This window comes from Geotrypetes seraphini, chromosome 15 (assembly GCF_902459505.1).
Source record: "Geotrypetes seraphini chromosome 15, aGeoSer1.1, whole genome shotgun sequence".
Lineage (NCBI taxonomy): Eukaryota > Metazoa > Chordata > Amphibia > Gymnophiona > Dermophiidae > Geotrypetes > Geotrypetes seraphini.
The window spans coordinates 53,568,383-53,580,397 of NC_047098.1; the positions used below are offsets into that span (position 1 = coordinate 53,568,383).

General features: G+C 44.0%; 1 long non-coding RNA gene across 2 annotated transcripts in view; it reads left to right on the forward strand.

Moving 5' to 3' along the window:
* The window catches only part of LOC117349472, a 61,898-nt gene extending 58,087 nt beyond the window's left edge, over positions 1 to 3,811 (forward strand). For both annotated transcript variants that reach the window (XR_004537167.1, XR_004537166.1), the window contains one exon: positions 3,299 to 3,811. This is a non-coding gene — a long non-coding RNA (uncharacterized LOC117349472). The remainder of the gene's footprint in view (positions 1 to 3,298) is intronic.
* The last annotated feature ends 8,204 nt before the right edge of the window (positions 3,812 to 12,015 follow it).

The following is a 12,015-nucleotide window of genomic DNA, read 5'->3' on the forward strand; positions in this document are numbered from 1 at the left end:
GTGACCCTATCCCTTGACATGACCCTCGTAGGGATCCCACAATAGGTATCCCATTTGTTCTTGAAGTCTGGGATGCTGCGTGCCTCGACCACCTGCACTGGAAGCTTGTTCCAATGCTCAATCACTCTCTCCGTGAAGAAGTACTTCCTGGCGTCTCCACGAAACTTCCCTCCCCTGAGTTTGAGCGGATGTCCTCTTGTGGTCTATATTAGCGCTATAGAAATAATTAACAGTGGTAGTAGGCATGCCAGGCAATTAGCTGCAATGTTACAGAATACTATCCTTTATGTCCCTAACTGCCAGTACTCAGATGCAAGCATTTACGCCAGCCTTTGAGCTAGAAAAAATGCTCATACCTAGGGTTACCATATGGCTCCAGAAAAAGGAGGACGGATTAAGACATCTGGGTTTTATTTCCATTGAAAGCAATGAAAGTAAAAACCTAGATGTCTCCATCTATCCTCCTTTTTCTGAATACCCAAAATATGAACCTGGAATAAGGAGTAACCACGTGGGTGATACGTGAAATAGATACAAATATGAAAACACCCTATGCTTTAATCTGTATATAGTTAGCAGTGCTCAGAACCACTCGGATGGTAAAAAGAAGATCACAATGGGATGAAACCCCCGAAGGCAGTGTCTTCAATGTTCAATCATTGCACTTCAAACTTTATATTGGTGAACACTCCAGTTACTATAAATGTTGAATAATACGAAAAACTATTGTGTACTCATCTTAAAGGTCTGATTCTTCCAGGTTCTGACGCGTTTCCAGGCTTCCTCAGAGAACCGACACGTAATTTCTTCCAAATTTATGTGATCTAATGTTCTTTCCTAGTTGTTTAGTCTCCTTTTTCTGGAGCCTACTCATACCTAAAGTTAAATGCGAAGGCACGTGACGTCACCACAAAGTGAATCGCGCCTACGGAAAAGACAGGCACCGGAAATATAGGCCAGGGTTTTCCAGGCCTATTTTTCCAGCACGTATGTAGGCGCTTTACGATGCCTAACGCTATTTCTGGTGTTGGCCACACCCACAGTGGTATTAAGTGCTGTAAAGTGCCCACATAGGCGCAATTCTGGCACCTATTATTTAAGCACCAGTAGGCACTTTAACTTTGCGGTTTTTTTGCCATTTTAAGCGGCATTTGTCAATTAACTTAGGCACCGTTTCTAGAATTTCTCCCCAAATGCACCATTTTTTGAATTTACCCCTAACTACTTTCACCACTTGCTCTGGCAAAGAGTTCCAGAGCCTTAATACAGACTAAGAGAAAAAATATTTTCTCCTATGTATTTTGCTATATGAGGGTCCCCTAGACTTCGTATGTCATGAAAGAGTAAATAATTGATTATCTATACCACACAGCATAATGCTCCCTTATCAGCCTCCAAAACTAACTTTTCTAGAGAACTGGAATTCCTAAAACCTTTTTAAAAATTTGTCGTTAAACACATTCTAATCTAATCTAATCTAATCTAATCCTTAGGTTTGTATACCGCATCATCTCCACATTCGTAAAGCTCGACGCGGTTTACAGTAGGAGAAATAGGAAGGAACTACAACAGAGGGTTGTGGCAAGGAGAAAAATAAGAAGGCAGGGCGCCAGTATGAAATGACAGCCCTAAGTGCCTGACAAGAGCTATGTTGAGGTAAAGAACAGCCAGCACCAGTGGCCGCAAGAGCAATAGGAGGCATCTCTTGCAAAGAACATATTATAGCTCCATTATTGATCAAGTTACACTGGCTTCCAGTGTCCTGGAGGATTCAGTTTAAGATCCTGGTGCTGGTGTTTAAGGCCGTTCAGCAATCATTGCCAAAGGCAATTTCTGATTTAATGGTACTGTAGATACCTTCTCTTACACTGCGTTCCGAGCTGCAAGGTTTGTTAGGAGCTCCCTCTTTGAAGTCTATTGCCCAATCTACAATTCATAGAAACATAGAAATTGATGGCAGATAAGGGCCACGGCCCATCCAGTCTGCCCACCCTAATGACCCTCCCCTGCCTTTACTTTGCGAATAGATCCCACGTGTCGATCCCATTTGGTCTTAAAATCAGGCACGCTGCTGGCCTCAATCACCTGAAGTGGAAGACCATTCCAGCGATCAACCACCCTTTCGGCGAAAAAGAATTTCCTGATGTCACCACGCAGTTTCCCGCCTCTGATTTTCCACGGATGTCCTCTTGTTGCCGTGGGACCCTTGAAAAAGAAGATATCCTCCTCTGCATCGATGCGGCCTGTGAGATACTTGAACGTCTCAATCATGTCTCCCCTCTCTCTGCGCTCCTCGAGCGAGTAGAGCTGTAATTTATCTAACCGTTCTTCGTACGGGAGATCCTTCAGTCCCGAGACCATCCAGGTGGCCATTCTCTGGACCGACTCCAGCCTCAGCACATCCTTACGGTAATGCGGCCTCCAGAATTGCACACAGTATTCCAGGTGGGGTCTCACCATGGATCTATACAGAGGCATAATGACTTCAGGCTTACGGCTGACGAAACCCCTGCGTATGCAACCTATGATTTGTCTTGCCTTGGAAGAAGCTTGCTCCACTTGATTGGCAGCCTTCGTGTCCTCACTGACGATCACCCCTAAGTCCCGTTCTGCTACCGTTCTTGTTAGGATCTCGCCATTAAGGGTATAAGTCCTGCATGGATTTTGGGTACCCAGGTGCATAACTTTGCATTTTTTGGCATTGAAGCTGAGCTGTCATGCAAGGGTTTTTAGTGTAATAGGTCCACAAATGTGGAATGCACTACCTGGCAATATCCACCAAATTTCACTATTTTTATCTTTTCGTACGTCCTTGATGGCCTACCTTTTCAGGGAAGCTTTTGCAAATGTATGATGGGAAAGTACTGTGCCAGTATTGATTCTGTTTTAAATTTTTATATAGTTGATTTTAGTAATTCTATTTTGTTTGATGATTGAAGTGTTTGTTTATTAATTTATGTATGTGTATTTTTGTAACCCGCCTAGATTTTGCGATATGTGGGCTATTTATTTATTCAATTTTCTATACCGCTCTTCCAGGGGAGCTAGAACAGTTTATATGAATTTATTCAGGTGCTCAAGCATTTTTCCTTGTCTGTCCCGGCATGTTCACAATCTATCTATAAATGTTTTAAATAAATAAATAAAATAAAAATATTTATTATTATACCCTCTCTCCCAGAGAGGCTACATATCGGTTCACAAAATCAAACCATACAAATATAATTATAAACAGCAATAGCTCTAATGGCCCATAAGCTAACCTAAATAACTACGCCTTACTTTTTTTTTTTTCCAGAGTAACACATCGAATGCCAATTAACTTGCGCTCCTCAGGAAATGCATTTGAGCATTCTGGATCCACAAGTGAAAAGGAGGACCATGAAGACAAGTTTTTGTACTGATATTTTTGAGCTGAATAGGATTGATTTTAACAGTTGTGATGTAACATGAATGATTTTACCTAGTTATTACAACACAGAAGAAAGTGACTTTGCCACTCTGTGATAACTGCAGTTTCCATCTGGCACTATCAGTGGTGTAACTAGCATGTCCTTTAGTAATTAATTTGTGGCCCAGAAAAAGCCAGATCTGCTAATCAGCCTGAACAGATGGGTATGCACTGATTAAAAAGACTGTGCTGAAAAGCCGTCATTTCTGATTGTAATCGTAAATCCTGACAATGATCTGCAAGTTGTCCCTGGGTACAGCTAGCAGCTGGTTTCATTTTCCAGAACAGACTGATCTAATCCAAGATTTACCTCTTTGCATGCAATAGAGTCAGAGCTCTAATTCCTTAAGAAGGGTAAAACCAGTATTCGAGTCATCTGTTTCATGTGCAATTTATAGAATAAAGTCAGTTATGCACCTAACTTAATTGTTTAATTAGATGCTGATAAGCTTTAACAAGCAATAATTGCCAATTATTGGAGTTAATTAGCAATTGGCTCATTCTGTATCCCAGTTAACATAGACTCTGTGGGCTAAATTCTCAAAAATATGTGTTAAAAACCGATGGGCCACTGTCACAGCTGTTATAGTAGCGATTTTAAAAAAGTGAGTTATTCTCCCAAAAATGCTTATGTAAATGAGATTGGCGGACAGTAGCAAAGATTTGCAAAATTTGCATGTGCCCATTGCTGGTGATAGTGATGGGCATTGGGCACCTGCGCAGAATAAACACAACCTCCCCCTATAAAAACCACCCAACAACAAAGTCAAGCAACCCTCCACCCGACAGCAGGAGAGATACCAACTCTCTCCTGCTGCCAAGCAATACACCCCTCCGGCAGCGGAAAAGATGCCCACTCTCTCCCACTGCAAAGTAACACCCCCCGGCAGCAGGAGAGATGCCCACTTCCTCCCATCACCAAGCAACTGCACCCCCCGGCAGCAAGCGAGATGACCACTTTCTCCCGCCGCCACACAACCCCCCAATATGCCTCCGATGACCCCCACACTCTGCGCCCTTACTTTACTTAGATTGCTGGCCAGAAGGATGCCTACTCCGGCCAGAAGGCCTGCTTCTTCAAAATGGCAGGCCTTCCACTTCCCGGTGCATCCTGGGATACACCAGGGAGGGGCCTAAGGTGCTGATTGGCCCAGGTTGTTTAAGGCCCCTCCTATGGGGAGAGGCCTAAGGCTCTGATTGGTTCAGATGCTTAAGGTCCCTCCCACAGAAGGGACCTTAAACAACCTGGGCCAATCAGAGCTTCAGGCCCCTCCCTGGTGCACCCAGTGTCGGGTGACTGCGACGTGGCAGGAGAAAGTGTGCATCTCTCCTGCTGAACTTCAATTTGAGGGGGGTTGCATGGTGGGGGGAGGGGGTCTGAGCTGTCAAACCTTACTTTCCTGTCAGTGCTTGAGCCAATCAGTACTCAGGCACTGATCAGAAAGTAAGGTGAAGACAGCTCAGACCTGCCGGTAAATTTTGGCTGCGCAGGTGCCCAATGCCCATCACTATCACCAGCAATGGGCACATGCAAATTTTGCAAATCTTTGCTACTGTCCGCCAATCTCATTTACATAAGCATTTTTGGGAGAATAACTCACTTTTTTAAAATCGCTACTATAACAGCTGTGACAGTGGCCCATCGGTTTTTAACACATATTTTTGAGAATTTAGCCCACAGAGTCTATGTTAACTGGGATACAGAATGAGCCAATTGCTAATTAACTCCAATAATTGGCAATTATTGCTTGTTAAAGCTTATCAGCATCTAATTAAACAATTAAGTTAGAGAATCACTCGGCGATTTATAGAGAATCATTTGCAGTGATCATTTTAATATTAATGACCTCGTTGTACTACATTTGCTTGGCAGTATTGGAGACGGCTAGAAAACTCAGAAAAGACCTCGTTAAGCCGTTTTGATAATCTGCTGCTAAAAATACATGCACACTAAATCACCTGGACACGGTTTAGCGTGCACATTAAAGGCAGATTTTAGTTTTGAGAATCTGCCCCTGTGTCCAGCCACTAGGTGTCATTGTGTAATTACTGAGGCTTTCCTCTCTCTCCCCTTTCTCTGTAGCATCTTGAGCCCTGGTCTGGTAGGAGAATGGAAGAACAGATCCAGTTGCAAAGATGTCCAAGTAACCCAGATCTAGGCTAGAGACTTCTTGGCCAGTGCAAATCTTGATCTTACATCCCAAAGTGGTGTGGGATTTGTAGTGACCAAAACTGCCCATTGAAATCAGTGCTGCAGGTCCCATAATGCACCCTAATGGAGTAGTCAGCAATCCAGAACTGTTCCAAAATCTCCAGCCTGAAACTGGGTAACTTGGCATCTGTGCAGTTGTTTGTTTGACAGTATTCTTATTACTGAGTCACTAGACCTGCTCTGCTGCTTGTTTGTTGGGTTTTCTTTCTACAGATCTAATTGGGCTGCCATGTCAGACACACTGTTTGAGGGAGCGTGAATAACCCTCTTTCAGTCTCATGACTAATCCAGCCTCTGCTTGGAGTCCTGGTTTGCTGTTGCTGCTGCTCCAGCAGTTTGATTGCTCATTTGAAAAAGGTTCCAGGTTGGTGACAAGAGAGGCATGACCTGGCAACAAATCACCGCCGTCCTTTCAACCTCCCCCCCTAACTTGACCACTCTCCCACTGTTGCTGTCTCTTTTTAACCCAGATAGGGTTAAAAATGCACACACAATGGAGGTGTGCACAATCAAAACCTTTTAGTCATACCCTCATTACGTCAAATTGTCTACAATACCACTTGTAAATTGATTCTCTGTTAATGCCCCCCTATTATGGAACTTTCTGCCATCACATCTTTGGGAGGAATCTTCTCTGGATCAATTTAAAATCGAACCTAAAAATGCATTTGATTTGTAATCTCCCAATAATTTTAAACTGAACAGATGGAATCATTCCCTCCCTATTGTATGTACCATCCAAATCTTGCTATCCTATCAATTATTGTATTTCACCCTAACCTATTCTATGATAATTTACATCTGATTATGAGATTTATATGTATTCCCCTACATTTAATTATTTTACCTTTGTACGCCGCTTAGAAATTTGCGGAGAGGCGCTACAAGGACTACAGGGACCTGACGGACTACACCTAACAAAGAGAAGCAAGAAAGTTTTTGGACATCGACTAGCACGCCTACTTCGGAAGGCTTTAAACTAGGTAAGTTGGGGGAGGGTTCATACATACATATCAGAGCAGCAAGGATCCACCCTGGGGAAGCAAGTAAAACCCACACTTCTGAGCCTAAGGTAAGTACCCATAGTATACACAAAAAAACAAGGGTCACACTAAAGGGGATAGGCATCTCATCACAAATTTGGAAAGCAATGTATGTTAATGCACACAGCTTGGGCAACAAAATCCTGGAACTAGAAACAGAGATAAGGAATGCGGACCTTGACATAGTAGCGATATCCGAGACCTGGTTCACAGACTCGCATGGGTGGGATATGGTTATACCAGGCTACAATCTACTTCGTCGGGACAGAGAGGGCAAATTAGGAGGGGGGTAGCACTATACACTAAGGATAATATCAAAACTACCAGGATCACAGAGGTTAGTTACACAGGGGAATCACTTTGGGTAAACCTGGCCAGAGGGAATGAAAAATGCCTTTACCTCGGTGTGGTATACAGGCCTCTGAGACAACAGGAAGACAAAGACAAGGAATTGATTGAGGACATAGAGAACATCACTTTGCGTGGTGACACAGTACTGTTAGGGGACTTCAACATGCCAGATGCAGACTGGAACACCCTCTCCGCGACTACGTGTGGTAGCAGAAGAATATTAACCTCCATTAAGGGTGCACAACTCAAACAAATGGTATTAGAGCCCACCAGGGAAAAGGCAATACTGGACCTGGTACTCACAAATGGAGACAGTGTCTCAGAAGTATCAGTGGGAGAGACGCTGGCCTCCAGTGACCACAACATGGTATGGATCAACCTCAGGAAAGGCTTCTCTAAAACAAACACAGCAACGAGGGTCCTCAACTTTAGGGGCGTAGACTTCGACCACATGAGAGACTTTGTCCATCAGGAGATGCAAAACCATGCAGAAACTGACAATCCGGAAACTATATGGTCAAATCTAAAATCCATCCTGAACGAAGCATCTAGCCGCTACATAAATACAGTAAGCAAACGCCGGAGAAACAAAAAACCACAATGGTTCAGTAAGGAAATTTCGGACCTCACTAAAAAGAAAAAAGAAGCATTTATCACCTACAAACATCTTGGGAAAAGGGAGGCAAAAGAAGACTATCTGGCCAGATCTAAGGCTGTCAAAAAGGCAGTCAGGGAAGCCAAACTTGAACAGAGGAAGATCTAGCACGGAACATTAAAAAAGGGGACAAATCCTTCTTCAAGTACATTAGCAACAGGAAGAGAAACAAAGATGGGATAGAACGCCTTAGGCAATCAGATGGAAACTACGCAGAATCTGATACTACCAAGGCAGAACTGCTAAACGAATACTTCTGCTCAGTATTCACCTGTGAAGCACCGGGAGCTGGTCCACAACTACAGATAAGAGACAGCCAAAATGACCTGTTTCATGATTACGAGTTTACACCCAGTAGCGTCTACCACGAACTCTCAAGACTCAAAGTAGACAAAGCCATGGGACCTGACAATCTACACCCCAGGGTACTCAGAGAGCTGAGTGAAGTTCTGGCTGAACCACTATCCTTGCTCTTCAATCTTTCCATACGCACGGGAAAAGTACCCCTAGACTGGAAAACAGCTAACGTAATTCCACTCCACAAAAAGGGCTGCAGAACAGAGACAGAAAATTACAGACCGGTGAGACTTACATCCATAGTGTGCAAACTCATGGAAACACTGATCAAACAGAAACTCGACAAAATTCTAGACGAAGAAAATTTACGTGATCCACACCAACACGGATTTACCAGGGGAAGGTCCTGCCAATCTAATCTGATTGACTTCTTTGACTGGGTGACCAGTCATCTGGATGCCGGGGAGTCCCTGGACGTGATCTATTTGGACTTCAGCAAAGCTTTCGATAGCGTTCCACACCGCAGGCTGTTGAACAAACTAAAATCGATGGGATTAGGGGATACATTCACTACATGGATAAGGGATTGGCTAGATGGTAGGCTTCAAAGGGTGATGGTAAATGGTACCCCCTCCAAAACGTCAGCAGTGACGAGTGGAGTACCTCAGGGCTCCGTCTTAGGGCCGATTCTATTCAATTTATTCATAGGAGATTTGACCCAAAGGCTTAGAGGAAAAGTATCACTGTTTGCCGACGACGCCAAACTATGCAACATAGTAGACAAAAGCAGTGTGCCTGACTTTATGACGCAGGACCTACGGCAGCTGGAACAGTGGTCATCAACTTGGCAGCTAGGCTTCAATGCTAAAAAATGTAAAGTAATGCACCTAGGCAAAAAAAATCCACACAGAACTTACACACTAAATGGTGAAACCTTGTCCAGGACCACGGTGGAACGTGATTTAGGAGTGATCATTAGCGATGATATGAAGGCTGCCAATCATGTGGAGAAGGCTTCGCCCAAGGCAAGACAAATGATGGGCTGCATCCGTAGGGGTTTTGTCAGCAGAAAACCTGAAGTCATAATGCCGCTATACAGATCCATGGTGAGACCTCATCTCGAGTATTGTGTTCAATTCTGGAGACCACACTACCGGAAAGATGTGTTGAGAATTGAGTCGGTTCAGCGAATGGCTACCAGGATGGTCTTGGGGCTCAGGGATCTCATGTATGAAGAAAGGCTAAAAAAAACTGCGGATGTACTCACTGGAGGAGCGAAGAGAGAGGGGGGACATGATTGAGACCTTTAAGTATATCACGGGGCGTATAGAGGTGAAAGATGATATCTTCAGTCTTACAGGGCCCTCGGTAACCAGAGGACACTCGCTGAAAATCAGGGGAGAGAAATTTCAAGGTGATGCTAGAAAGTACTTCTTCACCGAAAGGGTGGTCGATCATTGGAACGAGCTGCCTCAGCAGGTGATTGAGGCCAACAGCGTGTCAGATTTTAAGAGAAAATGGAATATTCACTTGGGATCTATAGGGGAGTAAAAGTCGGGGAGTGGGTCATTGGTATGGGCAGACTCGATGGGCTATGGCCCTTTTCTGCCGTCAATTTCTATGTTTCTATGATATCAAATTTTAGTAAACTTGAAACCAGACAAAGGAGGGAAATTTTCAACCAGATTGCAGCATTACAAAACATTTTCATGTTGTGGATGTGAAATGAGATGGAAGTGTCAGACCAATTCCAGGGGCCATGCAAGAAGTGTTCATATTGTGGCTCAGGTTCTGAACCCTCAGAATCTGTGAATTCTGTTACTTCATCACTGTCAGGGTCACAAGGAGCAGTGTGAGTTTGAACCCACAACCTCAGGATGCATCGGGGAGGGGAAGGCCCATTTTAGACAGCTGGGAGGAGGGAGTCAGTGTCCCTCCGGGTTATCTATTTGAGGTAAGGGGGAGGGGTCACTTACCAGTGTAAGAGAGTGGGCATCTCTCCCGCTGCAGGGGGGAAGGGGGGTCAGGTCGCAGCATGGATTTTAGGGCATCTCTCCCACTGCATGGGGAGGGGGGTTGGGTCACGTCGCATCATGTTAAGGATTTTAGGGCAGCGGGAGAGTATGGGCATCTCTTCTGCTGCAGGGGAGGTCGAAGCTGGGTTTTTTGGGGCAGCGGGAGATTGTGGGCATCTCTCCTGCTGCAGCGGCTGGGGTTGTTGGTTGACAGCAGGAGAGATTGAACATCTCTCCCACTGTTGTTGTGTTTGGGGGTATATTTTTTCTTGATAGTGTTTTTTCTGCACATGTGCCCATCACTATCACTGACCTCAATTGCATGTGTGATTTTTTGAGAATGTCTCCCTTTTTTAGATTTGATATCAAAACGGCTGCATTAGCAGACCGTCGCTTTTTAATGCGGGTTTTTGAGAATCCTGGCCTGAGAATGTATACATTCTGCTGGGGTTTCTAGACCTCTCAGCAGCATTCGACTTGGTCCAACATACGCTGCTGGGGATGCAATGTTGGGAAATAGACCTGGGGGAGGGGTCTTAAATTGGATAGAATCCTTCATTTCCAATAGGAGGACAAGAGTGGAATGGCATGGGGAAAACAGCCAATGGAGAGATATGATTCTAGCAATTTGCCGAGGATCAGCATTATCCCCCATACTGTTCAATATAATCCTAAGACCATTGGGGCAATTTATTAGAAACTTGGGCTAGGAATGCCACATATATGGAGATGGCGTCCAGCTGATCATCCCTGTGACAGAACCGGAGGCGGTGGCTAAACAGATGATTAAAATAGGGCTAGAGGAAATATTTGGATGGCTTCAAGCTAATGGACTGGTAGCAAATAAGGACACAACTGAATTACTGTTCATTAATAAATGGGGAGGGCAAAGTCCAAGATACCAGCTAACCCTGAAAGGCACCTAAAGGGGTGAGAAACCTAAGTGTGTGGTTGGACCCTAGTCTTGACATGTCTCTACAGGTCAAGCGCATCGTTAAGAACAAATATGGAAAATTGTACTGGATCAGAGGTCTGAAACCGTATCTTTCCTTCAAGGTGATGACCACTATAGCGCTCTCTCTAGTTATCTCTGTTATTGAATACGGTAATGCAGCTCTGTTGGGATTAGTAATGTATATGATCCGATAAATTCAAACAGTGCAAAACGCAGTGGCAAGATCCAGGCAGGTGAGCGCCACCCCGTTGTAAAAAACTTCACTGGATTCCAACCGAGAGCAGAGTAAAATCCAAGTTTATGCTGCTGCCTACTTTCAAAGAAGTCTTGCATCTATTGGAATTGCAATGTCTGTTTACCAGACTGCACAAATACGTTCCACCACGGTCCTTACACTTGGGTCAAGAGCCCTCGTCAGAAATTCCCTCATACAAAGACTTTAAATTTGAGCGTAACAGGACGAGAATGTTCTTAGTTACGGCTCCTGTGTGGATCTTAGAATGGAAACGGATGTTGGTAGATTCAAGAAAAAAAAAACGAAGACAATCCTGTTTACATTACATTAGTGATTTTTATTCCGCCTTAACCTTGCAGTTCTAGGCGGATTACAAAAGAGGCAAGCCGGACCTTTCCAGAATTACAGGATCAGATACTAATTACAAGACTGTGACTTATTCAGAAATTTACAAGATAATAATAATAATAACAACTTTATTTTATATACCGCAGTACCACAAACAGTTCAGAGCAGTTTACAGTGTAAGAGACTGTACATTTACAGCGAAGATACAATGAGGACTGTACATATTCAGTAAAGGTGTTTATACAGCGAAGAACAATGTAGATTTACCATGCAGGAGACTGTACATATACAGCAGAGATATTTATATAGTGGAGAGGCAGTGCGAGAGGCTTATAAAGAACAAAGCAGTGTACAAAACCAATGCAGGGTGGTGAATGTCAAGAAGACAACCAGTATCAATTACAGGATGGAAGTATTTGATTATTTGGTGATGGGGGGGGGGGGGGTTTCAAG